Source organism: Balaenoptera physalus, assembly GCF_965194825.1.
Source record: "Balaenoptera physalus genome assembly, chromosome: 1".
In the NCBI taxonomy this organism is placed as follows: Eukaryota; Metazoa; Chordata; class Mammalia; order Artiodactyla; family Balaenopteridae; genus Balaenoptera; species Balaenoptera physalus.
The window spans coordinates 96889947-96917316 of record NC_138882.1 but is presented as its reverse complement, the minus strand read 5'-3'; the positions used below and the strand labels follow the sequence as shown (position 1 = coordinate 96917316).

At 43.8% G+C, this 27370-nt stretch overlaps 2 long non-coding RNA genes across 2 annotated transcripts in view; both read left to right on the top strand.

Annotated features, from left to right (window-relative positions):
* The first annotated feature begins 385 nt into the window (after nucleotides 1-385).
* On the top strand, nucleotides 386-9922 carry LOC309660266. Its single transcript, XR_014263313.1, has 2 exons — nucleotides 386-434; nucleotides 1920-9922. It is a non-coding gene; the product is annotated as an uncharacterized lncRNA (long non-coding RNA).
* A 6362-nt stretch (nucleotides 9923-16284) lies between these two features.
* The window catches only part of LOC309660260, a 52210-nt gene continuing 41124 nt past the window's right edge, over nucleotides 16285-27370 (top strand). The window contains exons 1-2 of the long non-coding RNA XR_014263310.1: nucleotides 16285-16372; nucleotides 22261-22388. This is a non-coding gene — a long non-coding RNA (uncharacterized lncRNA). The remainder of the gene's footprint in view (nucleotides 16373-22260; nucleotides 22389-27370) is intronic.

The following is a 27370-nucleotide window of genomic DNA, read 5'->3' as shown; positions in this document are numbered from 1 at the left end:
GAGGGAGCATGAGTCCATTAGCTGGCACCACCACCCGGAGAGAAAAGACCTCACTAATCACATGCCACAGCAGGTGAAAAGACCTGCAGACCGGCAGTGTCCATTTGCTCTCAAATTGAAAACCATATTTTCAAAATAAATATGCATGGGGTCTCTGTTTGTCATGTTGTTTCTCCTGAAAAGCAGGAAAGCTGGGATATTAATGAGCAACTGTTTTCTATATTTCAGCCCAGGAAAGCTGAAAACACAAGTGCAGCAAAACAAGGCTGGAATGGCCCTTCCCGTGGAGGAGAGAGAGAGGGAAGTTGTTCAGGAAGCCAAGCAAAGGCAATCAGATATTGAGGACCTATCTCCAAGGGAAAACACAAATAACGCAGTCAGCCTGGGCTGGATCAACTGAATCTAGAAGTGGTGGAAGATCAGGTGTGGCAGAGGTATGCTATTTGATCAGAGTCAAGGAGTCAGCAAGGTTAGATCCTAGGTAGGCCTGCAATTCACCAACCTTGGTTTGGATTGCAAGATGGACAAGAGACAGGGCTGGAGCTTAAGTTTACAACATTCTACAGGAAGATTTTATACAGTTTTAGAACCTCGTCAGAAAGCAGGCACTTTGGGCTTCCCTGGTGGCGCAGTGGTTGAGAATCTGCCTGCTAATGCAGGGGACACGGGTTCGAGCCCTGGTCTGGGAAGATCCCACATGCCATGGAGCAACTAGGCCCGTGAGCCACAACTACTGAGCCTGTGTGTCTGGAGCCTGTGCTCCGCAACAAGAGAGGCGACGATAGTGAGAGGCCCGCGCACTGCGATGAAGAGTGGCCCCCGCTTGCCGCAACTAGAGAAAGCCCTAGCACAGAAACGAAGACCCAACATAGTAATCAATCAATCAATCAATCAATAAATCTTTAAAAAAAAAAAAAGCCTGTGCCTTTAAAAAAAAAAAAACATATAAAGATGGTTTAAAAAAAAGCATAATTATTAAAAAAAAAAAAAAAGAAAGCAGGCACTTCATTTACTTATTACGGTATTTATTCATCACTTACCGCATAACAAGTGCTATCCAGATCTGGAGGCACAGCAGTGAGGAAGATTTTTTTAACAAAGTCTCTATTCTCACGAAGCTTACATTCTAGCTGGAGGAAGGGAATGACAAAACCAGAAAAGATCAGGTGGCAGCTAAGTGCAGAGACCTGAATGGCCAGAAAGAGCTGGCTGTGCAAAGACCTGGAGAGCATTCCAGGGAACAGCAAGTGCAAGGCCCCGTGGGAGGTGGGAGCTTGGTCTCTTGGAGGAATGGAGGAAAGGCCAGTGTGGTTGAAGCTCAGTGAGAAAGGAGATGAGTAGTAGAGGAAAAGAGTAGGCAGGGACAAGGTAAGGAGATTGGATTTTATTCCAAGCGCAATTATTTATACTTATTTACACGAAAACTGCCATTCCCTCTAGATTACAAACTTCAAGAGAGCAGAGACTATATCTGTCTTGCTTATTCCATACCTAATTTGCATTCCAGGGCATGTACTGCCTGCTTTTTTTTTCTTTCTCCTCCCTCCCCTCCTTCCTTCCTTCCTCCTCCTCCTCCTCCCTTCCCCTCCTCTCCCTCCTCCTCCTCCTCCTTCTTCTTCCTCCTACTATTACAGGTATATAAGATTTCTCCCCCACCCCCAACTAAGTTGTAAACTATTTGATGGCTTGAGTCTGGTCCTCTTCTTCTGACCTTTCTATAGTGTGGTGGGCCAGCCTCCAAGATGACCTCCAGTAATCCTTGCTTTCTTGCATGGTCCTCTTTCACACTGAATCAGGTCTGTCACTGTGTGACTAGTAAATAAGGTAGGAGGGATAGTGTATGACATTCAAGGCTAGGCTGTAAAAGTCACTGCAGCATCTGACTTGGTCTCTTGGTCTCTTGCCTGGGGGGAGGCCAGCTGCCATGCCATGAGGGCACTCAAGCAGTGACATGGAGAGACCCACATGGAGAAGAACTGAGTCCCCTGACCACAGCCAGCAGCAGTTTGGCAGTCAGGTGAGTGAGCACCTTGGAAGTGGATCCTCCTGCCCCAGCCAAGCCTTCAGATGATTGTAGCCCCAGCTGACGTATGACTGCAACCACATGAGAGACCCTGGGCCAGAACTGCCCCCTGCGTCCTTCCCAAATTCCTGACCAACAGAAACTGTGAGAGATAATAAATGATTGGTTTTTTAAAAAAGATTAATTAATTAATTTATTTATTTTTGGCTGTGTTGGGTCTTCGTTTCTGTGTGAAGGCTTTCTCTAGTTGAGGCGAGCGGGGGCTACTCTTCATCGTGGAGCACGGGCTTCTCATTGTCGTGGCTTCTCTTGTTGCAGAGCACAGGCTGTAGACGCGCAGGCTCAGTAGTTGTGGCGCACGGGCTTAATTGCTCCACGGCATGTGGGATCTTCCCAGACCAGGGCTCGAACCCGTGTCCCCTGCATTGGCAGGCAGATTCTTAACCACTGTGCCACCAGGGAAGCCCGATTGGTTTTTTAAGCCATTAAACTTTGGGTGACTTCTTAGGCAGCATTAGATAACCAGGGGGCATAGCATAAGGTCATGCACAAAGTAGCGGGGTGAAAACACAGCTATGAGGAAGGCCCTTTTTCTGTGGGACAGAGGGTCAGGGAGCACCTGAAACAAGGGGAGGGCTAATGCTATGCCTGAGGGCATCTAAGAGTCAGGTCTGAAAGAAGGGACCACTGATGAGACCATTCAAGAATAAATGTGCAGGGCAGAATTTTTCAGCTATTATCTCCTGAAGAGAAGACAAAAGCCAGGAGATCCAACCAAATTATATCTGCAAGAATCTAGAACCTGTGTAGCTTCCCCAGGTTTGTTGTTTTTGTTACCCTGGTCTAGTTTTGCAGAGTGAAAAGCTCTTGAGTGTTTGTTTAGGGTAACACATCACTAAGAGTCAGGGAGAGGGGTGGGAGGAGGCAGCTACCAGTAGGCAAGGCAAGCGAGTGAGGCCCGGGGACCTGCTGAGGGAATCAAGTCAGGACAGAAGCCCAACTGGGCCTGAGTCACGCCCCCAGGGCTTAATAGTTGAAAATCTACTGTACATGCGTGTTGCACAGAGTGAAAACGTTTCAGTAACATCCTGGGGCATAGGCACAGCCGTTTCCAAATCTGCCCTCTTCCTAAGACTCTTTGCTTTTGTCAGAGCTGGCACCTCACAGGTGGAAATGTGGAGTCATCTCAATTAGCTGTGTGAGGCATATGCCCAGCAAATTATTTATCTTCAAACAACCCCCTCCTGACAACTTTGTCTGGCTGCTTATTTGTGTAATTAATTTACGTCGTTCAGTTGAAGTCTGTTGAATTATTTCAAAATAAGTTTTATCTGGAACGCCCATATATGAAACCAATAAAAGCAGTGCTGTTGCAGTTAAGGCGGGAATGGGAGAGGGTGCTGGACCCTGCCTTCCCTCAGCTTCCCCTCGCTTCCCAGGAACCCTAATGTTCTCAAGATCATAGCTTGAAAGTCACAGATCAAGGGTATTCTAGAGTCTGCCACAAGGTTTTATAATGATCTGACATTTGTGATGATTTATGCTGCTCTTTTCTTCCATGACTGAAAATAAATAGATTGATCTTCCTTAGATACCACCTTATCACATACTTCCCATGCCTAACACCTCTTGTGCGATCCTGCTTCTCAGAAGTTAAAGTGCAAACTGTTTTCTCGGTGTTGTCTCTGCCCCTGGTAACTAACCCCCTCTCCAGCCACACTCCCTCTTCACAGTCCCCGTGTGTCCTCCCTTCAGGCCCCGTGTTTGCATCTCCTCCACTGGAACACCATCTCCTCCCCCATCCACATGGGCACTGCTTAGACGCCACTTCCTGGGGACTTCTCTGCACTCCCCCCCACATCTGTATTCCTTTGGCAAACACTATCTGGACCAGCTGATGACCCTTAAAATTACTATGGATCAAAAGTCACAGAAACATGAGGGTTGCCAGGAACCTGAGGGATGGTCTATTTCAAGCCCTTATTTCATAGATCAAGAGAATAAAGCCCAAGAGCTGAAGTAACTTGTTCAAGGTCACACAGCTAGTTAGTGCCAAAGTCACACAGAGAGTCCAGTTCTTCAGGCTAGGTTCAATACTCTGGGAGCCTCTTGAAGGCAGAGACTGTGTTTTATATTTCCTTGAATTCCTTACATGTAGTAGGTGTTCAATTAATACTTGTGACAGTGTTGATTGATTGGTGGTTGAGGACTTCTCTTCACCTTAGCGGTTAATCAGAAGCCAAGGCTGAGGATGAAGTCTCAGAGGCAGCAGCTGCAGAAGACAGTGTTTGTTACCCAAACTACAAGTGCCAGAGCCTGCATCTGGAGGGCAAGCGTAAAAGAAGGGCAAAGAAACGTCCCTGACCCTGAAACTGTGCTTCTCTGAATGTTAACCTTCTGGTCTGTAAAATCAGGATAGTATGAGGATTGGGAAAATGTATGTAAAGTACCTGGCACACCTAGGGACTCAGTAAATGTTTGCTATTTAAAAAAAAATCACATTACTCTTGTTTCTAACATTGTATTGCAAAATTTTTCAAACACATAGCAAAGTGGCAAGAATTTTACAGGTAACAGCTGTCTACCAGCCACCTAAATTCTACCATTAACATTTTACTAAAATTGCTTTCTCACACGTTTATCCATCTATCCACCCATCAATCTATTTTATTTTAGTGGTGCATTTCAGTGTAATTTGCAGATATCAGAACACTTTCCCCTAATTACTTAAGCATGCATATCATTAACTAGAGCTCAATCTTTGTTTAGTTTTTTCATTTGAGGTAAAATTTAGATACAATGGAATACACAAATCTTAAGGGTACTTTCACTGAGTTTTGACAAATGCAAGTGCCTGTGTAATCCAAACTCCCATCAAGATGTAGAGAACACTTCCATCACCACAGAAAGTTCCCTCACACCCCTTCCCATTTCATCTCTTCCCTGAGCCATAGAGGCAACCATGGTTTGGATTTTTTGCCCACCCTTAATTACCTATTAGAGAGCATCATATAAATGGAATTATATAGTATGTACTCTTTTACATAAGGCTCCTTTCACTCAGCATAATGTTTTTGAAACCCATCCATGATGGTGTGTGATTAGTGGTCCATCTTTTTTGTTGCTGAATAGTATTCCTTTGTATGAATATACTACAATTTGTTTGTCCATTATCCTGCTATGAATTTTTTAAAAATCCTGCTAATTTTTTTTTAATGTTTATTTATTTATTTTCTTATTAGTCATCCATTTTATACACATCAGTGTATACATGTCAATCCCAATCTCCCAATTCATCCCACCGCCACCCCCACCCCCTGCTGCTTTCTCCCTTTGTTGTTCATACATTTGTTCTCTACATCTGTGTCTCAATTTCTGTTCTGCAAACCAGTTCATCTGTACCATTTTCTAGGTTCCACATATATGTGTTAATATATGATATTTGTTTTTCTCTTTCTTACTTACTTCACCCTGTATGATAGTCTCTGGATGCATCCACGTCTCTACAAATGACCCAATTTTGTTCCTTTTTATGGCTGAGTAATATTCCATTGTGTATATGTACCACATCTTCTTTATCCATTCGTCTGTCAATGGGCATTTAGGTTGCTTCCATGACCTGGCTATCGTAAATAGTGCTGCAATGAACATTGCAGTGCATGTGTCTTTTTAAATTATGGTTTTCTCTGTGTATATGCCCAGTAGTGGGATTGCTGGGTCATATGGTAATTCTATTTTTAATTCTTTAAGGAACCTCCATACTGTTCTCCACAGTGGCTGTGTCAATTTACATTCCCACCAACGGTGCAAGAGGGTTCCCTTTTCTCCACACCCTCTCCAGCATTTCTTGTTTGTAGATTTTCTGATGATGCCCATTCTAACTGGTGTGAGGTGATACCTCATTGTAGTTTTGATTTGCATTTCTCTAATAATTAGTGATGTTGAGCAGCTTTTCACGTGCTTCTTGGCCATCTATATGTCTTCTTTGGAGAAATGTCTATTTAGGTCTTCTGCCCATTTTTGGATTGGGTTGTTTGCTTTTTTAATATTGAGCTGCATGAGCTGTTTATATATTTTGGAGATTAATCCTTTGTCTGATGATTCGTTTGCAAATATTTTCTCCCATTCTGAGGCCTGTCTTTTCGTCGTGTTTATGGTTTCTTTTGCTGTGCAAAAGCTTTTAAGTTTCATTAGGTCCCATTTGTTTATTTTTGTTTTTATTTCCATTACTCTAGGAGGTGGAACAAAAAAGATCTTGCTGTGATTTATGTCAAAGAGTATTCTTCCTATGTTTTCCTCTAAGAGTTTTATAGTGCCTGGTCTTACATTTAGGTCTCTAATCCATTTTGAGTTTATTTTTGTGTATGGTGTTAGGGAGTGTTCTAATTTCATTCTTTTACATGTAGCTGTCCAGTTTTCCCAGCACTACTTATTGAAGAGATTGTCTTTTCTCCATTGTATATCCTTGACTCCTTTGTCATAGATTAGTTGACCATAGGTGTGTGGGTTTATCTCTGGGCTTTCTATCCTGTTCCATTGATCTATATTTCTGTTTTTGTGCCAGTACCATATTGTCTTGATTACTGTAGCTTTGCAGTATAGTCTGAAGTCAGGGAGTCTGATTCCTCCAGCTCCGCTTTTTTCCCTCAAGACTGCTTTGGCTATTTGGGGTCTTTTGTGTCTCCATACAAATTTTAAGATTTTTTGTTCTAGTTCTGTAAAAAATGCCATTGGTAATTTGATAGGGACTGCACTGAATCTGTAGATTGCTTTGGGTAGTATAGTCATTTTCACAATATTGATTCTTCCAATCCAAGATCATGGTATATCTCTCCATCTGTTGGTATCATCTTTAATTTCTTTCATCAGTATTCTGCATACAGTTTTCTGTATATAGTTTTCTATATACAGTTTTCCGCATACTGTATAGTTTTCTGCATACAGGTCTTTTGTCTCCCTACGTAGGTTTATTCCTAGGTATTTTATTCTTATTGTTGCAATGGTAAATGGGAGTGTTTCCTTAATTTCTCTTTCAGATTTTTCAACATTAGTATATAGGAATGCAAGAGATTTCTGTGCATTAATTTTGTATCCTGCAACTTTACCAAATTCATTGATTAGCTCTAATAGTTTTCTAGTGGCATCTTTAGGATTCCCTATGTATAGTGTCATGTCATCTGCAAACAGTGACAGTTTTACTTCTTCTTTTCCAATTTGTATTCCTTTTCTTTCTTTTTCTTCTCTGATTGCCATGGCTAGGACTTCCAAAACTATGTTGAATAATAGTGGTGAGAGTGGACATCCTTGTCTTGTTCCTGATCTTAGAGGAAATGCTTTCAGTTTTTCACCATTGAGAATGATGTTTGCTGTGGGTTTGTCGTATATGGCCTTTATTATGTTGAGGTTGGTTCCCTCTATGCCCACTTTCTGGAGAGTTTTTATCATAAATGGGTGTTGAATTTTGTCAAAAGCTTTTTCTGCATCTATTGAGATGATCATATGGTTTTTATTCTTCAGTTTGTTAATATGGTGTATCACATTGATTGATTTGCATATACTGAAGAATCCTTGCATCCCTGGGATAAATCCCACTTGATTATGGTGTATGATCCTTTTAATGTGTTGTTGGATTCTGTTTGCTAGTATTTTGTTGAGGATTTTTGCATCTATATTCATCAGTGATATTGGTCTGTGATTTTCTTTTTTTGGAGTATCTTTGTCTGGTTTTGGTATCAGGGTGATGGTGGCTTCAGAGAATGAGTTTGGGAGTGTTCTTCCCTCTGCAATTTTTTGGAAGAGTTTGAGAAGGGTGGGTGTTAGCTCTTCCCTAAATGTTTGATGGAATTCACCTGTGAAGCCATCTGGTCCTGGACTTTTGTTTGTTGGAAGATTTTTAATCACAGTTTCAATTTCATTACTTGTGATTGGTCTGTTCATATTTTCTATTTCTCCCTGGTTCAGCCTTGGAAGGTTATACCTTTCTAAGAATTTGTCCATTTCTTCCAGGTTGTCCATTTTATTGGCATAGAGTTGCTTGTAGTAGTCTCTTAGGATGCTTTGTATTTGTGCAGTGTCTGTTGTAACTTCTCCTTTTTCATTTCTAATGTTATTGATTTGAGTCCTCTCCCTCTTCTTCTTGATGAGTCTGGCTAATGGCTTATCAATTTTGTTTATCTTCTCAAAGAACCAGCTTTTAGTTTTATTGATCTTTGCTATTTTTTTTTGTTTCTATTTCATTTATTTCTGCTCTGATCTTTATGATTTCTTTCCTTCTGCTAACTTTGGGTTTTGTTTGTTCTTCTTTCTCTAGTTCCTTTAGGTGTAACGTTAGATTGTTTGAGATTTTGCTTGTTTCTTGAGGTAGGCTTGTATTGCTATAAACTTCCCTCTTAGAACTGCTTTTGCTGCATCCCATAGGTTTTGGATTGTCGTGTTTTCATTATCATTTGTTTCTAAGTATTTTTTGATTTCCTCTTTGATATCTTCAGTGATCTCTTGGTTATTTAGTAACGTATTGTTTAGCCTCCATGTGTTTGTGTTTTTTACGTTGTTTTCCCTGTAATTGATTTCTAATCTCATAGCATTGTGGTCAGAAAAGATGCTTGATATGATTTCAATTTTCTTAAATTTACTGAGGTTTGATTTGTGACCCAAGGTGTGATCTATCCTGGAGAATGTTCTGTGCGCACTTGAGAAGAAAGTGTAATCTGCTGTTTTGGATGGAATGTCCTCTAAGTATCGTTTAAATCTATCTGGTCTTTTGTGTCATTTAAAGCTTCTGTTTCCTTATTAATTTTCTGTCTGGATGATCTGTCCATTGGTGTAAGTGAGGTGTCAAAGTCTCCCCTATTATTGTGTTACTGTCGATTTCCTCTTTTAGGGCTGTTAGCAGTTGCCTTATGTATTGAGGTGCTCCTATGTTGCATGCATATATATTTATAATTGTTATATCTTCTTGGATTGATCCCTTGACCATTATGTAGTGTCCTTCCTTGTCTCTTGTAACATTCTTTATTTTAAAGTCTATTTTATCTGATATGAGTATTGCTACTCCAGCTTTCTTTTGATTTCCATTTGCATGGAATATCTTTTTCCATCCCCTCACTTTCAGTCTGTATGTGTCCCTAGGTCTGAAGTGGGTCTCTTGTAGACAGCATATATATGGGTCTTGTTTCTGTATCCATTCAGTGAGCCTGTGTCTTTTGGTTGGAGCATTTAATCCATTCACGTTTAAGGTAATTATTGATATGTATGTTCCTATTACCATTTTCTTAATCATTATGGGTTTGTTCTTGTAGGTCCTTTTCTTCTCTTGTGTTTCCCACTTAGAGAAGCTCCTTTAGCATTTGTTGTAGAGCTGGTTTGGTGGTGCTGAATTCTCTTAGCTTTTGCTTGTCTGTAAAGCTTTTGATTTCTCCATCGAATGTGAATGAGATCCTTGCCGGGTAGAGTAATCTTGGTTGTAGGTTCTTCCCTTTCATCACTTTAAGTATATCATGCCACTCCCTTCTGGCTTGTAGAGTTTCTGCTGAGAAATCAGCTGTTAACCTTATGGGAGTTCCCTTGTATGTAATTTGTCATTTTTCCCTTGCTGCTTTCAATAATTTGTCTTTAATTTTTGCCAATTTGATTACTATGTGTCTCGGCGCATTTCTCCTTGGGTTTATCCTGTATGGGACTCTCTGCGCTTCGTGGACTTGGGTGGCTATTTCCTTTCCCACGTCAGGGAAGTTTTTGACTATAATCTCTTCAAATATTTTCTCGGGTCCTTTCTCTCTCTTCTCCTTCTGCGACCCCTATAATGCGAATGTTGTTGCATTTAATGTTGTCCCAGAGGTCTCTTAGGCTGTCTTCATTTCTTTTCATTCTTTTTTCTTTATTCTGTTCCGCAGCAGTGAATTCCACCATTCTGTCTTCCAGGTCACTTATCTGTTCTTCTGCCTCAGTTATTCTGCTATTGATTCCTTCTAGTGTATTTTTCATTTCAGTTATTGTGTTGTTCATCTCTGTTGGTTTGTTCTTTAATTCTTCCAGATCTTTGTTAAACATTTCTTGCATCTTCTCGATCTTTGTCTCCATTCTTTTTCCGAGGTCCTGGATCATCTTCACTATCATTATTCTGAATTCTTTTTCTGGAAGGTTGCCTATCTCCACTTCATTTAGTTGTTTTTCTGGGGTTTTATCTTGTTCCTTGATCTGGTCCATAGCCCTCTGCCTTTTCATTTTGTCTATCTTTCTGTGAATGTGGTTTTTGTTCCACAGGCTGCAGGGTTGTAGTTCTTCTTGCTTCTGCTCTATGAATTTTTAATAAATGCTAGTTAGCTCCCTTCTTTCTTTGTGGTGGCTAATCATCAACGAAATCAACCACCACAGAACTCAGCTTGAAGGGAATTGGCATTTCTGAAATAGAAAAGGCCCTGGGCCAATGGGAGAAAATGCTTCTCACAATGAGTCTTCAGCTAGTTCTTTCCTGGCTTAAGTCAGCACATAGATAGAGCATCATTCTAGTAGAAGATTCTATTTTAATTTCCTCCCAGGAGATCTCTCACCCTGTCTTCTTCTTATTCAGTGCATTTTTCCTAGCTTCCTCCACCATGAAATAAGTTGGAGCCTATTAAGAGCCTTCTGCCTTCTCATCAATGATATTTATGACTATGGAAATATTTATGATGCATGGAGAGGGCTTGGGTCAGAGAGGTGTCCGAGCTTTTACTGTCCTTGTAAATGGGATTTGTCTCCTGCTTGCTTTGTCAGGCTTTGTCAGGCTTGTAAAAAGGAGGGAACATCATATAGTTTAAGGGTTGCTTTTTTTTCTTCTTCTAACCTTTGCATTCAAGCTGTGGATTAAACGCTTTTTTACTACTGACCTCCGTGCTTGGAATGAAAGAGGCGTTTTGGTTTTCTGGACTCTTTGATAGTGTTACCTCCTTTTTCTGAGCTTGCCCTCAAATGCCCTGTCCAGGCTAGAGCTATAATGTTCTAGGGTAGACATTTTAAATCCAATGAAAGAAATCCTGCATTCTGTAAGAGGCTCAAGAGCTTCTGAAATCCATCTAAATGCCTCTGCATAAATAAGAAAGAGTCAGAGTTGTTTCATGTTTTGGGAAACTTGCTAGGGAAGCAGTCCTTTCACTGCAAAATATCCATTTTTTTTTCTTTTACCCTCCCTGCATGCCGTCATTCCTTTCTTCCAAGAATGTCCATTTCCTGACCAAGTCTAAGGCCTCACCTGCATCCCATGCTCTCCTACTCAGACCTAGCTTGCCTCCATCTTCAAACACTCCATTGCGAATGGTTCTTCCACCTCTGCCCACAATCTGTTTCTATCTCTCCTATATATTCAAATATAGTTATAAAAACAAATATACATATGATTACACATTTTTAAACTTTTGAATTTAATTTTTAAAAACATGTTCTGGGTCATGTTAAGCCTTAGTCTCATTTTTTAGAGACTTACAGTTTCATTTTTTCCCCCCATTTATTTATTTATTTAGTTATGGCTCCATTGGGTCTTTGTTGCTGTGCACACCTTTCTCTAGTTGCAGCGAGCAGAGTCTACTCTTCAATGCAGTGCGCGGGCTTCTCATTGCGGTGGCTTCTCGTTGTGGAGCAGGGGCTCCAGGCATGTGGGCTTCAGTAGTTGTGGCTCGTGGGCTCTAGAGCACAGGCTCAGTAGTTGTGGCACATGGGCTTAGTGGCTCTGCAACATGTGGGATCCTCCTGGACGAGGGATGGAACCCATGTCCCCTGCATTGGCAGGCAGATTCTTAACCACTGGACCACCAGGGAAGTCCTTGATTACACATTTTTATGAACAGATATATTTATGGAATGCCTCCTTTGTGGCAAGCTGCCCTTTCCTTTTACTGCCCTCTCTTCCCTTCCCTTCTCAAATTCTTGAAACTGCACTCGCTGCCTTAGTTTCCTCACTCGTTGCCTCCTTGTAGTGTGGTCCACCCTCACTACTGTACCATGAGGGCCCAGAAGGCACCTTCAGCTTCTCAGCTGACATATGGAGCAGCCCCTCCTCACTCCCGTCTCCTCTGGTCCCGGTGACCCGTCCCCTCCCCATCGACTTGAGTCAGCAACATTCCCATGACCTCCCACAACCCTATCATTCTGTCTTTTCCTTTGTTGTGCTGTATATTTCCTCCCACATCCCGAAGGTGGTCATTCTTCAAAGCGATGTGATACCTTCTCCCACCAGTGTCAGCTCTCCCTTGGGCAGCTGCATCCCAAATCTGTGTCTGGCTCCAACCTCCTCTCTCATCCTCAGCCCCACAGTCCACGTTGATCACTAGATCCCTCTTCCTGAGTCACATTACACCTAAACTCCACCTTAAAGAGGTATAAAACATGGGTTCTGCCCTCTGGGAGCTTATAATTTAGTTGGAGACACACAGGCAGACTTTGAAATGTTCTGTAACAAACCCTGAGATTTAATTAATATGAAAGGTTATGATATAACAAGTCACACCACACATGAAGTCAGTCCCTGTGGACTTATCAGTGCTTAGGGCCAACGAAGACATTTCTTGGGCCCAGGGAGTGTCTCACAAGAATACTATAAATGTATGACTGAGGAGTTGCTGGAAATAGTCACGATGCTGAAGAGACACCTCTGCAGGAGGCAAGACTGAAAAGATTTGTAGCCGGGAAGCCTGCAGCCTAATCAATGGTGCTGTCTTATCTGGGGGAAGACTGTCAACAGATGACGGGAGTCCAGTCGGTTGGTCTGTTGGTCAACGAAAAGCTACCCAGTAACTACTATGTCCCAGGCACTGGGCTGGGCACTGGAATAAAGCGCGAACAGGGCACTGTCCCTGCGCCCAGGTGGGGGCGGGGGGAACAGGCAAAATTACTGGAGACATAGACACATACATCCAGACAGACATAAAGAAGATTACAGGTCAGCAGGGAGTCTAGAGGATGGTGGGTCTGAGAGCAACAATTGGGCAGGTGTAGTCGGCCTTCTCAGGGAAGGCAGGGGGGTTCTCGGTCACTGGTCACTTGGTAACTGGCTCCTCAGTTCTCCCCAGCGCTGGAGGAAGACCACAGGGGCTGAACGGGGCAGGGCCCAATGCTCGGGAAGTCAGAGCCAGGAATCAGAGCCCAACTCCAGGCTGCGGGCAGGAGCAGGACTTGGCCTGGGACAAGGGGCCCAGGAAGATGCTGGTTGGTCACCAGGAAAAGGGCTGAGGGCGCGGTCTTGGTCTTACTGGCTGTCGGGCTTGCAAGGGCGTGCTCTGATTTAAAAGAACTTACCAAGTTGTGGATGAGGCGTGGGGGAACCACAGGGATGTTGGGGTGATTCCGCAGCTGGTCAGTGGAGCTGTAACCTCCTTAAGTCCTAAGTGAAGGGGAGGGAAGTGAATACCGAAACCAGGAAGGGGAAGAGTAGAGATGAGAAGGCTGTCTCGAGAGAGACTGAAGGGCATAACTAGGCTGGGTCCTCCTCTCAGGGAGGCCACCAGGAATAAATAGTGTGATGGATGGGAGGGGAGTTTGGGGGAGAATGGATACATGTATATGTATGGCTGAGCCGCTTTTCTGTGCACCTGAAAGTATCCCAACATTGTCAATCGGCTATACCCCAATATAAAATTAAAAGTTAAAAAAAAAAAGTTAATGCCACAGTGTGTGATAAGTGCTTAGTTAAAGTGGAAGAGGCATTAAATTGTACCATAAGATATTCTGAGTGAGAGAAAGAGAGGGAGGGAGAGACCACGTTCATATAACTTTTATTCTAATATATCATTATAATTGTTCTATTTTATTATTAGTTATTGTTAATCTCTTACTATGCTAATTCATAAATTAAGCTTTTTCATAGGTATGCATGTATAGGAAAAAAAGCATAGTATATATAGGGTTTGGTACTACCTGCAGTTTCAGTCATCCACTGGGGGTCTTGGAACATACCCCCTCGGATAAGGGGGTACTGCTCCAGTTTGCTTAGTAAATATAGGCTGAGTGAGGAAAAGTGTTGCTTAGCCTCATTATCCAGGACATATTCTTTCCCCCAGTAGAGCTCATTGCCTTGATTTAAAGCTGGTGCTCAAGAAATAGTTGAACAGAGTTACTGGAGGCAGTGGGAGGGGGGAAGAGGGGACCGCTTGGCTGGATGAGCTTTCGCATCCCCTCATCACTGGGTGAATGAGCCAATGCCAACACATCAGCTGCCCTCATTAGTAGTGAGGCTGCCCTGGCTGCCCTCTCCGGGTAATTCTAATTGGCTCCAGTCAGGGAGAGCCGGGTCTGGGCTTTATTAACACTGACAGCAGCTCCACCATTAGAATTGCAGGTAGAAAGGTCACATTGGAAACACCATTTCTGAGCACAGAGTAATTACGGACAGAACTCATTCTGGCTTTCACAGCTATGCTGAAGAATCTTTATTTATCCAGCCCTGCTCCTGAGGGCCTTCCTTTTCCTGCTTCCATTTTCTTCCTTGTTGTGAGGGGGGGTTGGCCTTAGGATTCCCACATACATTTTTCTTCATGGCTGCAGGTCCAGCAAACAAAAACAGTCTGAATTCCCAAGGGGCTACAAGGGTTTCCGCTGCTGAAGAATTCGAGTCTAAAATTCCAGAGAAAGGAGAATGGGCTGCATTTCTAGACAAAAGATGGTTGGTCATTGGAGGCCAGTGGTTTACATGTACTGGTGTATGAAAACCAAGGACACCTCACACTTCCTTGCAGCCACTTAGCATGTGCAGCTCATGTGCTGTACTTTGGTGAAATCTTCCCTGACCCTCAGGCAGTGAGTCATTCCTCTCTTTGTGCTCCCACAGCATTTGGCTCATGTCTCTATTACAGGACTCGTTGCACTGTATTTTATTTATTTACCTAGCCATATGTCTTCCAAGATGGACTGCCAACTCCTCGAGGGCACTGACCAAATCATCCGTATTTATATTCTTGGTTTATTCTCTAGCTCAGAGCCTGGCACTTGGTAAATATTTAGCGAATGATTCTCCAAATGAAGGGAGTGGAAGACTGATCATAATAAGATGAACCAATGTGGGTATAGAGTTGTACAGTAGAAACAGCATGTCAAATTGGTTAATTTTGGCCTTTGGAGTCAAACTGGTTTAAGTTCCAGCTCCACCACTATGTTAATTAGGACTTGGTTTGACTGTAAATGACAGGGAACCCAAAATAATGGCTTAACCAAGTTGGATGTTTCTCTTTCATGTAAAAAAGTCAAGAGGTGGTTACCTCAAGATGGCTGAGTTGATTTGGTTCCATGGAGTCCACAGAGACCGAGGCTCCTTCTACCTTGTGGCTCTGCTCTTTGTGGCCTTGGTCATGTCACAGCTCGAGCTGGCACCCCTCCAGCTCCAGCTCTCAGGTCAGCATTCCACCAGCAGGAAGGAGGAAAGGAGAGAAGGCTGACATTTCCAGGAAGTTGCACTTACCACTTTTGCTTACATCTTGTTACCCACGATTTAGTCACAGGGACACACCTAGCTTCAACAAAATCTGGCAAATAATAGTCTTGATTCTAGGAGGCCACATATTCAGCTAATAATGGGAGTCTATTATTCTACAAGAAGGAGAAATTGGATTTTAGAGGAAAATAGTCCCTGTCATATTCACTTACCAAATGTGACTTTGGGGAAGTGAATTGACCTCTCCGATTCTGTTTCCTCATTCAAGAGTTAAAGGAATGCAAGCAAATGCCTTAGCAAAGTGCCTGGCACTCACTAAGGGTTCAGTTATTTTTATTATTACTGTGGTGCAGCTAGGCTGGCAGGAGGAGGTGTCCCTAGCAGGGAGCTTGTGCACTCAAGTCAGACTGCCTGAATCTGAGTCTTAGCTAGTACCACTTACCTACTCTGTGACTTGGGGTTAGTTACTTGACCTTTCTGAGCCTTTTCTCATCTATAGAATTTCTCATCCATAGAATGGGGGTAATAATACTCCTTTCTTCACAGAGTTGTGAGGATTATTTGAGATATTTACGTAAAGCATTTTGCACAGTACCTAGCAGTAAATACTCTGTCATTGTTGGCTTCTTCTATTACTAGGCCAGGCAAGTCCTGAGTGACGTTGAGATGGGCCATGAAGAGGATGATGGAGAAGATTCCACAGGATTCTGCCTGGCCACCAGACTCCAAAACTCAACTCGTCCTAAGGGGACGGGACCACTGCTGTAACCAGGAGGCAGTAAATTAACTTGGCCTGCAGTGACTGCATGAGTACGCGTGCGTTCTGAATGAATTGCCTCCAAATGGAGCTGACTTTAAATGCAACGGGAACGTCCTCTGCCTTCCTGCTTGTTTCCATTTCCCAAAGCTGTCAGAAATTCTCATCGACTGGGGGCTTTTCCCAAAGGGGTCAGGTAAGAAGCTCTGAGAGGAGGAGTGCCAAGAGCCGGAAGGAATTTCTGGCCTGGGCAGGACCAAAGGGGCTGTGCCCCGGCTGCATTTGTGCTGGGACTTCTGTCCTCTCAGGCAGGAGTTGCAGGGGAGCAGAAAATATGCCAGGATCAGGCTCAGATAGATTGCAACTTGATGAAATGAGCAAAATACATCATTTCTCCTCTGCTCAGGCTCCTGGGATTAGCGGTTAGGTCCCCCAAGTGTCCTGAGTGTTTATTCTCAGGAGACCCAATGCTCAGTGGCCTGGGAAGGGCTGAAGGCACAGAACCTCCCCAGGTAGCGTGTTGGTTTTGCTTCTTGCAGTGGCTGAAATGGGAGCCTCTGTCGTTTACCCGCTGTGTTCACAGGCTGCTTCCTACTCAGTGCTAGCTGAGTAGCTGCCAGGGGTCCCTGAGAGGCAGGCAAGTCTGGGTGGGAAAAGGCATGATCAAGCCCGGCTCTAGCTCGCTGGCTCCCAGCCCTCCTTCCCCACCCAGGCTTTCCTCCACGTTGACCGCTCCATCATCACCGTGGCCTCGGGGCGACTCCTGGATACCCACCTGTAAATGGAGCCACTGTTTGATACCAGAAGACTCCCAGTTAAATCAAGAATCTGCTGCTTTTCTGCAGTGTCCAAAGGAATGCATCATTTGAAGCGAAAAATTGCAAACAGCCTAATGACTAAGGAAAGAATGATCGTGCAAATGAGGGTTCCATCGCTTCAAGTGATACTATGCGCCATTAAAAAATATAATCATGAAGATTATGTGGTGACTTGGGAAAATGCTTATATTATGATGTTAAATGAAAATATAAAATCTCATCTTTGCCATGAGTGTAACTGTAAAAATTATATGCGCATATGGACAAAGATAGAAAGGAACACCAAAAGAAAAAGTTGGGGTGATTGATAGGGTTGTGGGTACAATTTTCTCTTTCTTTTATGTATTCTGATATCGTTTCCTGCTGTGTGCGCCTATCATGCGCTTCTACCCCACCCCCCAAAAGGAAAAAGAACTCAAACCACTGGAATTTGCTAGTCTGGCTTCTTTGCTCATTTTGATATCAACTTTTCAATCAATATTCTCAGGAAAAGACATGACTATTTTCAGTTGAAAGCAAACCCCAGATGAGCCCCGTTCAATTCTCCTCCCGGCAGGTGGTGACTGATGAAAGCAGGTCCTTAAGGGCCAAATCAATCCCGCCCTTGCACTGAGGCCTGTAAACAACGGGGAGCCCTCAGGTGCTCAGCCTCTGAATCCCAGGATTGCCTACAGCAGGCTCACCTGAAGTAGGCGTTAGAGGTGCAGACAGTTAACCGTTCTGATCCGGGAACAAAGCCACCCTGCCCCAAAGCTCTTGACTCTTTGGATTTGGCTGAGTGGGCAGGAGAAATAAGAAATCATTACTTAACAATGACCCAGAATTTCAGGAGCTGCTTTGATACCATTCCTGCCACCAACTTATTGTGTAAACCGGAGTGAATCACTCAGCCACTCTCCAGATTAAGGGGGACTGATTGTAACCCGTCTCTAAATGGCTGATGGGCAGAAAAACATATGACAACAATGGCACCAAGCACTTTGAAAATAGAGAGCAAGTCTGTTGGAAAGAACATGGGGTCTGGAGTCAGAAACTCTGGATTTAAGCCAAGGCTCTGCCACTCATGAGCAGTATGACTTTAGGCTAATAGCTTCTTAGGCTCAGTATTTCATCAATAAAATGAGGATAATACTCTCCAGTCAACTGGATTGTTGTGAAAATTAAGTGAGCTCAGGTATGAGAAAAAAGCTTTGTAAATTGTAAAGCATATGTATTAGCTTGCTAGGGCCGCCAAAACAAGATACCATGGACTGGGTAGTTTAAACAACAAATTTATTTTCTCATAATTCTGGAGGCCAGAAGTCTGAGATTAGGTGTCGGATTAAGCACTGATTTCTTCTGAGGCCTCTCTCCTTGGTTTATAGATGGCCACCTTCTCTCTGTATCTTCACCTTATCTTCCCTCTTGTGTTGTCTGTGTCCTAATCTCCTCCTCTTATTATAAGGACACCAGTCATATTGGATTCGAGCCCACTCTCAATGACCTCATTTTAACTTAATTACTTCTTTAAAGACCCTGTCTCCAAATACATACATTCTGAGATATGGGGGTTTAGGACGTCAACATATCAATTTTGGGTAGATTCAGCCCATAACAGTGCAATATAAATATTTTTCTGGCCCCATCCAGGACTGCCCATGATGGACCTTTAGGACACAGTAGGAAATAGCCTTGCTGATCATTTTCTATTATGGCATCAAGGCAAGAGGCAGTCAGAGATACCTGCCAAAACTCTGGGCTTACTCCCTAATGCTGCAAGGCCAGAATCTTCTGAGGCTGGGCTGCCTCCTGTCTTGTTCAGCAAATAAATGAGCTGTCTTCCCTTTGGGTTTGGGATGCTTTTTTGTAGGAAAGGAGTTGTCAGTACTTAAGAGCTTCTAACTCAGGGGGAAACAGGTGTGTGTGGGCTGTGGGTATTTGTCTCTTTTTACTTGTACGAGTGTCTTCTGGAACACCCCATCCAGGTCTTATAAGGAGCTCTCATCAGCTGAAGGATAAACTACCAGTAGGGAGACCAGGTCATTTTTCAAAAGTATTTACTTTCACCTTCTGGGAAGGGGCCTCAATAAACATTTATTAAGTACATCCTTGGTGCCTGGGGCCATGCTAGGGAGTGGAAGGAGGGTATGACTTGTATAGTAAACACATTGCTTGACCCACGAGTGGGAGAGTGAGCCTATGGTAGTGTTAGGAGCTGGGAATGCACTTTTGTGGGCACTACAAGCCAAAGGTAAAGCAAAGCAGAGGAGGGGCCTGTCAGGAAATCAGGCTGTCTGGGCCTGTTACGTTATTTTGGCCTTTTAGTGAGGTAAGGAAGAGGCATGCCCGGGTTACCAGCAAGCCATCCCTGAGTGGCATGGAAGCCCATCCTCCCAACATTGCAGTCACTCTGGGTCCCTGGGCTTCCAAGGTGGTGTGGGTAGGAGAGGGTTCAGTCCTCATCATGGAAACCTGGATTCCAATTTAAGGCCAATCGATTTGCCCTCTTTCCAAATATCTAGAATTTATTCTAGCAGAGAGAGGATCTAGTTGTATCAAAATGCACTCCGGCCCCCAAAATGGAGTTCTCCTATTGATCAGAAGTAGAGGACTTGTGTTGTTTTTGCCTGCCCAACTTATCCTCCCACTTCTCCTAGAAATAAAACCACTCTTTCCTCCATTATATGTGATTCAGGTGGGGCTGCCCTCACCTCCCCCAACGCAGGGAGGTACCTGTCCTCAGTCAGGCCAGTGAGAATAGACCGCTCACCCTTGACACCAGGGATTGGCACAGGAGTCGGCACTTGACAAGCACAGCCAATCAGAATCTGCTTCAGGCATTGATATGGAAGCTAGAGGAGAGTGGCTTTGCCCTCCTCTTGGCTAATAAGCCCTACTGATAATTCTGGAGCTCTATTCAGCCATCTCCACCAGCATACAGGGGCATAGGAAGGCTCATCATCTGGAGAAAATAAAGCCAATGTGCAAAGAGAAACACAGCTGAGAGATGTAAAGGTAAAGGGAACCTTAAAGACAAAGTTTGAGCCCTTGAATCCATCTCTTCACAGGAGCCAATAAATCTCCTATTCTGCCTATGCTCCTTTGAAGTGGGTTTCTGCCACTTGCAATGGAAAGAAAATCCTGACTGTTGCAGCAGGGTTTGTACCAAGCCTCCTCGGAGATAGTCGGCCTTTCTCATGCTCAGCCTATCATGTTTCCCCCTGGCTGGAGCCCTGATTCTTATGAAACTAATTATGGGCAGAGTATGGGGACCAAAATCACTCAGGGATTATCTCGCCAGTGATAATAACAGTTTACGTTTGGGTTTGGTTTGGGACTGGGGCTCAAGAGCCACCGAGGGGGATGGCTTCTCCTCCAATCTTCGCTTTTGTTTAGGCTTGCAAAATGAGTGCCCATTCTGCCTCCAAGGTCTTAATGAAGCTTTTCTAACTCAATTTTCAGAGGCAGTAAACAGAATCACCCCCTGAACATTTGATCTGCAGTATTCTCTGTTTCCTTTTGCACAAGGTACTTGAATTGTTTCTCCTCTCCTACGTAAGCCTGACAGCTTGGGTTTCTCTCCCTGCTATGTGACACAGCATGGGGGTTTAGACAGGAGCCTGACGATTATTCTTTCTTTAATGTTTTTGTTTGTGTTGCTGTCAAATTGCACCTTCCTAAAGGTTGCTGCTTGTCCTTTGAAGCAGATTAAAAAAAAAAGTGGCTATGTGTTTTATGCCATATCTGTATAAAGAGCCTTTTATTATTGATGAAGGTATACTATTCCAGGAGACTCACCAGCTTATCGAGGTCAAGAGCTGGGCACCTTTCTCCAGGCCGTGTTCAGCCTCTAGTCCCACAGTGATGTGAATACAAAGCAGTCTTCATTGCAAGTGTTCAGCACATAGGCCTAACCCAGGTGCAGTGTATGGCACGCAAGAAGAGGTCTGCTTTCTGCTTTAGCTTCTGCGATGCTAGTTAACCCAGAGAAGGAACACCAAGGAGAGGAGATAGACTAGTAACCCCTAGAGTCTATCCCTTTGTTTCTCCCAAGATTGATGATGATTATAGTTTGTTGAGGATCTGTTAATATGCCAGGTACTTTAACTGCTTGGCATATATTATCTCAAAACAAACCTCAAAAGAATTGTATGGGGTAGGGAGTATTATTCTCATTTTATAAGTTAAACTCAGAGATGTTGAGAGAGTACCTGACAGAAATGAAAAGGCTCTTCTGAAGCTAGAGGTGGCTCTGGGGTTTTGAGGGCTGGCAGGTGGCCAGCACACGGGTGGGAGCTGCTGGGTGGCCTGCAGGCCCCCAGAAGTTACAAGACAGAGATCCTGGGACAGGCTCCAGCAAGGTGGCCTATGTGACCCTCCCTAATCCCCAGCTCCCACCCACGAAGCCAGACACATCCCCCAGTGGGGTGGCAGGTGAATGGCTATGTCACCTTCCTGAAACACTTGCTGAATTAATGTTAGATTTTGCCATTTTGTGGATCACATTTGTTAATATAATCTTGTGCGAATGGGCCTTATATGATGTGGCCTTGAGGTGAACCATCATTTGGTTTACTGTAAGAGTCTTCCCAGGCATTACACATACTAAGCAAAGCAAAATGTTTATAAAATTCTTAATCTGAGACTCTTGGGCCAGTAAGCAGAGGTTACAGTTCTTTCTTGGTCCCATTGGTGAGTTAAATTCTTCAGTAGTTCTGAGTTAAAATGTGGGTCAGCTAGGGTGAGATGCATGACGCAGTATTGACTCTTAGATCTTAAAGCCAAAGCCCTTTTTAATTGTTTTGCCAAATGTAGGGAAGCCAGTACGTAGGATCAGGCATGGAAGGGCTAGGGATTGCCACTGATCTTTTTATTTATTTTTTTATTTTTGGCTGCGTTGGGTCTTCTTTGCTGCGTGCAGGCTTTCTCTAGCTGCCGTGAGCGGGGGCTACTCTTCGTTGCGGTGTGCGGGCTTCTCACTGCGGTTGCTTCTCTTGTTGTGGAGCATGGGCTCTAGGTGTGTGGGCTTCAGTAGTTGTGGCACATGGGCTCAGTAATTCTGGCTCGCGGGCTCTAGAGCGCAGGCTCAGTAGCTGTGGCGCATGGGCTTAGTTGCTCCGCTGCATGTGGGATCTTCCCAGACCAGGGCTCGAACCCGTGTCCCCTGCACTGGCAGGCGGATTCTTAACCACTGTGCCACCAGGGAAGTCCGCCACTGATCTTTATTTTTCAGATTTGAGAGTCTTGTAGCCTTACAGAATCCATTTCCTATTCTCTCCACCCACAGAGTTCACATCAGAGTCAGAAACAGGAATGTGCAAAGGGAAATATCCAAGAAAACACCATAGTCCCAGGCTTACCTGGATGGTATGCTGGTACGGCGGGGCCAGTGCCGAGGAACAAGCATTTGCCAGTGTAAGTATATTCACGTGAGCTAGTGGTGCTGCCTCTTCAACTTGGGGGAAGGAGAGGGTGCTGCCTTTCCCTTCTTAAGCATTTGTTTCACCTGATTAGACTCTCCAGTTAGAGCATATCTAGAAATGAGGCCATGGTAGCCAGAGCACAAGGCAGTGTGACATGTGTTCTTGAAAATCCTTTTTATCTTTCCCTGTGGAGTGACAGTGTTTACCCTTTCTCTTTGTTTTAGCCCCTGGATATGTCTTGGACATATTTATGGCTCTCTTTTGCCTGGGGGACACACTTGGGCAAGGATTTGAACATGTCTGCCCCTGGGGGCTTTCACATCTTAACGACCTGGCTGCCCTTTGTTCTCAGCCTTGTTTCGCTCTTTTGTCTTTCATTCTACTTTTAATTCTCACTGTGGCACATGGAAGACTTTGTGCACACTAGAAAAAGAAGCTTTCTCTGGGCAGGTGTAGCCTGTGCTGGGCTGCATGGCTTGGAGAGCATATAATGGACTGGATTTCAGTCCCCGATTTCCGCCTCAGTGGGTGCTTTTGGGCAGTGAACACCCTGCACAACTGGATGTGGCGGTCCTGTTGATGCTTGCTATTTTCTTACATCTTTGTTCGTTGCAGAGCAAGGCAAGGTATAAAATGAATGAATGAATGAGACATATCTGAGTAGGCTGGTTCCCCACTGCTAGGTTGAGAGGAGCAGGTGCTCGAATGACAGTGTCCTATATACCTGGTGGAGGGAGGGGTAAGCAGTCAAGGCGGAGGCTGCTTGAAAAATGCAGATACGCTGAGCAACGTGGGCCGAATGGAAACTGCGGGCCAGGCCCCCAGAGTGAGGGTGAGCATGGCCTAGGCAGGAATTCAGACTGGATTTTGAGAGGCCAGGATGTGATGATTTTGGAGCAGCAAGGGTGATGTGATTTGATGCGGCCAAATGGCAGCTGAAATAGTTGTCAAAAGCTGTCATTACCTGAGCAGAGCCAGTGCCTTAGGAAAGGCAGGAGGGAGAGGAGAGGAGAGGAGGACGATAATCATGGTATATTTCCCAAGGTCTGGGGGAGTCAATTCTATCTATGCTGACTTTACTACAATTGCTTCCCTCCTCTGTCGGGTAAACGTTTGCTGAGCTTCTCCTCTGTGCCAGGTGCTGTGATATAGAGCTCATAATGGAGAGCGCGAGCATGTCAAGCAACAACGACTGTCGGTCTGATAGGTGTGGCTTTGGCAGCACAGGGTGGGCTTAGTCAATAATGAGTTCATAACAGGGAAATGTGAGGGAGAACATGTAAGAGTGCTCTTTGCTAAGACATGGAACGCAGGCACCATAAACTGAGAGGAAAAATACAAAAGAAGCAAGTTTGCTGAATGTAAGAATAGGAGTTCAACACTGGACAGGTTGTGTTTGAGGTGGGACACCGAGAGATGGGCAGTAGACAGACATGTCCTGAGAAGCCAAGCTCCAGGAGGACAGGACTTTCTGCCTGCTTTGTCCAACTCTGCAGCCCTCTGGCACATGAGGTGCTCCATAAATATCTGTGGAATGGGTGTATAACTCAGATGGGGGGTATCCCTACCGAAGGCCTTGACCATTGCCCCACACCCATCTTGATGCTGCACTCAGTAACTTATTACACACTCTGCCACCCTCACCCCCAAACAGAGCCCACTCCACCGTGCATTAACTAACTTCCTGTCACATAGGAGGTGCTCAATAAATATTTATTAATGATAAGTAGATATGTTAGTGTATCATTAATATATCAATTAAACTAATACATGTTGTATTCATGAAAAACAGATATTATATATAGATTAATAGATAATATGCCAAAGATTTCAGGGGGAATTAGGGTATAGTAATGACATTGCCCACCAGGTAGTGGAAACGTAAATATTTCTTCATTCCTGCCTCCTCTTTCTTTTTCCCCATGAGCCCTCTAAACTCTCCCATTAACTGAGGTGTTCATCCTTGGCTCTCAGCCTGCATCCCCCAGTGAGCATAACTAAAGCCTGGTAGTCACCCAGCTGAGGTCTTCAAGGCTTCTCTCTGTGGACCAGTTTATCCTGCCACAAGTGGAGCTGGGGCTCAGGCGGGTCTGGGTGGGAAATACAGATTAAGAGCTAAGGGGGTGGATGCAGAGACAGAGGAAGAGAAGGAGCTGAGGTGGAGACCTGAGAAACCCGGAGGGTTAAGGAGGAAGAAAGAGGGGCCTGTGTATCCGGGTTGCATCAACTCACCTTCCCGGCTTCATGGACTGTGTTTGTTGGGCCCATCACTGCAGTCTTAGGTAGCAGCATAGTATCAGGAACAAAATAGGCAATAAATAGTTGGTTTTCTTTTAAAATAAATTTATTTATGTATTTTTATTTTTGGCTGCGTTGGGTCTTCGTTGCTGTGTGTGGGCTTTCTCTAGTTGTGGCCAGCAGGGGCTACTCTTTGTTGCGGTGCACCGGCTTCTCATTGCAGCGGCTTCTCTTGTTGTGGAGCACGGGCTCTAGGCACGCAGGCTTCAGTAGTTGTGGCTCGTGGGCTCTAGAGCGCAGGCTCAGTAGTTGTGGCGCACAGGCTTAGTTGCTCTGCAGCATGTGGGATCTTCCCGGACCAGGGCTCAAACCCTTGTCCCCTGCATTGGCAGGTGGATTCTTAACCACTGTGCCACCAGGGAAGTCCCGGCAATAAATAGTTTTTGAATGAGGAAAATTCCTGCACCTTCAATCAAAATGGACCCCCAGCTCTAGTAATTCCAAAGTAAGTTCAGGTCCTAGAACATATGTTCTTTTTTATCTATTTTCATCCATCCATCCATCCATTCATCCATCCATCCATCCATCCATCCATCCATCCATCCATCCATCCATCCATCCACCTGTTCATTCACTCAGCAGGCCCAGTGCCAAAGCCATTCCCACATTTTAGGTTTTTGTTACGGCAACACTCCACTTGCAGGTAGCAAAAATATGTGGACATATTTTAAAGTCACCACACGTCGCACCAGACTGAACGCTCCTTGAGCACATGGACTGAGTTTGGCCTCTGTCTTGCCCTGAGGGCCCCATCCTGACCGGACGCTGGGCCTGTCTGAGACACAACAGTTACAGGCCTGCATCAGCTCATCAGGCATCCCCTTTTATCCTGGTATCATGATACATTTGGGGACAACTTAACAGCCAGATGGGCAGCTAAAGAAGAGGTACCTCTACAAAGAGGTGAATATCAGAAACGGGGGAGTGGGGTGGGGTAGGGAGGGTGGAGGGAGATGCAAGAGGGAGGAGATATGGGGATACATGTATATGTATAGCTGATTCACTTTGTTATAAAGCAGAAACTAGCACACCATTGTAAAGCAATTATACCCCAGTAAGATGTTTAAATAAATAAATAAATAAACCAACCAAAAAATCCCCCCAAAAAACAGAGAAACAAAGGGGAAAACAATGGCTCTCTGCAAAACCCTGCTGGGAATTTAAAAGGCTACAGGAAACTGGTCCAGTGATTACAGAATCAACCCCGGGATTCTCATCTGGATGGAGACTTAAAAAAAATTAATTTATTTTTTATGAAGCATAGTTGCTGTACAATATTATATGTTACAGGTGTACACTCTAGTGATTCACAATTTTAAAGGTCATACTCCATTTATAGTTATTATAAAATATTGCCTATATTCCCCATGTTGTACAATATATCCTTGTAGCTTATTTATTTATTTATTTACTTATTGGGGAATAGTTGTTTTACAATGTGTTAGTTTCTACTGTACAGAGAAGTGGAGTTCTCTGTGCTATACAGCAGGTTCTCATTAGTTATCTATTTTATACATATTAGTGTATATATGTCAATCCCAATCTCCCAATTCATCCCACCTCCCCTTTCCCCCCTTGGTGTCCATATGTTTGTTCTCTATGTCTGTGTCTCTATTTCTGCCTTGCAAACAGGTTCATCTGTACCATTTTTCTAGATTCCACATATATGTGTTCATATATATTTATTTTTCTCTTTCCGACTTACTTCACTCTGTGTGACAGTCTCTAGGTCCATCCACGTCTCTACAAATGACCCATTTTTTCCCCTTTTTATGGCTGAGTAATATTCCATTGTATATATGTACCACATCTTCTTTATCCATTCGTCTGTCGATGGGCATTTAGGTTGCTTCCATGACCTGGCTATTGTAAATAGTGCTGCAATGAACTTTGGGGTGCATGGGTCTTTTTGAATTATGGTTTTCTCTGGGTATATGCCCAGTAATGAGATTGCTGGGTCATATGGTAATTCTATTTTTAGTTTTTTAAGGAACCTCCATACTGTTCTCCATAGTGGCTGTATCAATTTATATTCCCACCAATGGTGCAAGAGGGTTCCCTTTTCTCCACACCCTCTCCAGCATTTATTGTTTGTAGATTTTGTTGGTGATGGCCATTCTGACTGGTGTGAGGTGATACCTCACTGTAGTTTTGATTTGCATTTCTCTAATAATCAGTGATGTTGAGCATCTTTTCATGTGTCTCTTGGCCATCTGTATGTCTTCTTTGGAGAAATGTCTGTTTAGGTCTTCTGCCCATTTTTGGATTGGGTTGTTTGTTTTTTTGATATTGAGCTGCATGAGCTGTTTGTATATTTTGGAGATTAATCATTCGTGTCCATTGATTCATTTGCAAATATTTTCTCCCATTCTGAAGGTTGTCTTTTCGTCTTGTTTATGGTTTCCTTTGCTGTGCAAAAGCTTTTAAGTTTAATTAGGTCCCATTTGTTTATTTCTGTTTTTATTCTCATTACTCTAGGAGGGAGATCAAAAAAGATATTGCTGAGATTTATGTCAAAGAGTGTTCTGCCTATGTTTTCCTCTAAGAGTTTTATAGTGTATCCTTGTAGCTTATTTTATACCTGATAGTATGTACCTCTTAATCCCTCATCCCTATATTGCCCCTCCCCCCTCCCTCTCCCCACTGGTAAACACTAGTTTGTTCTCTATATCTGGA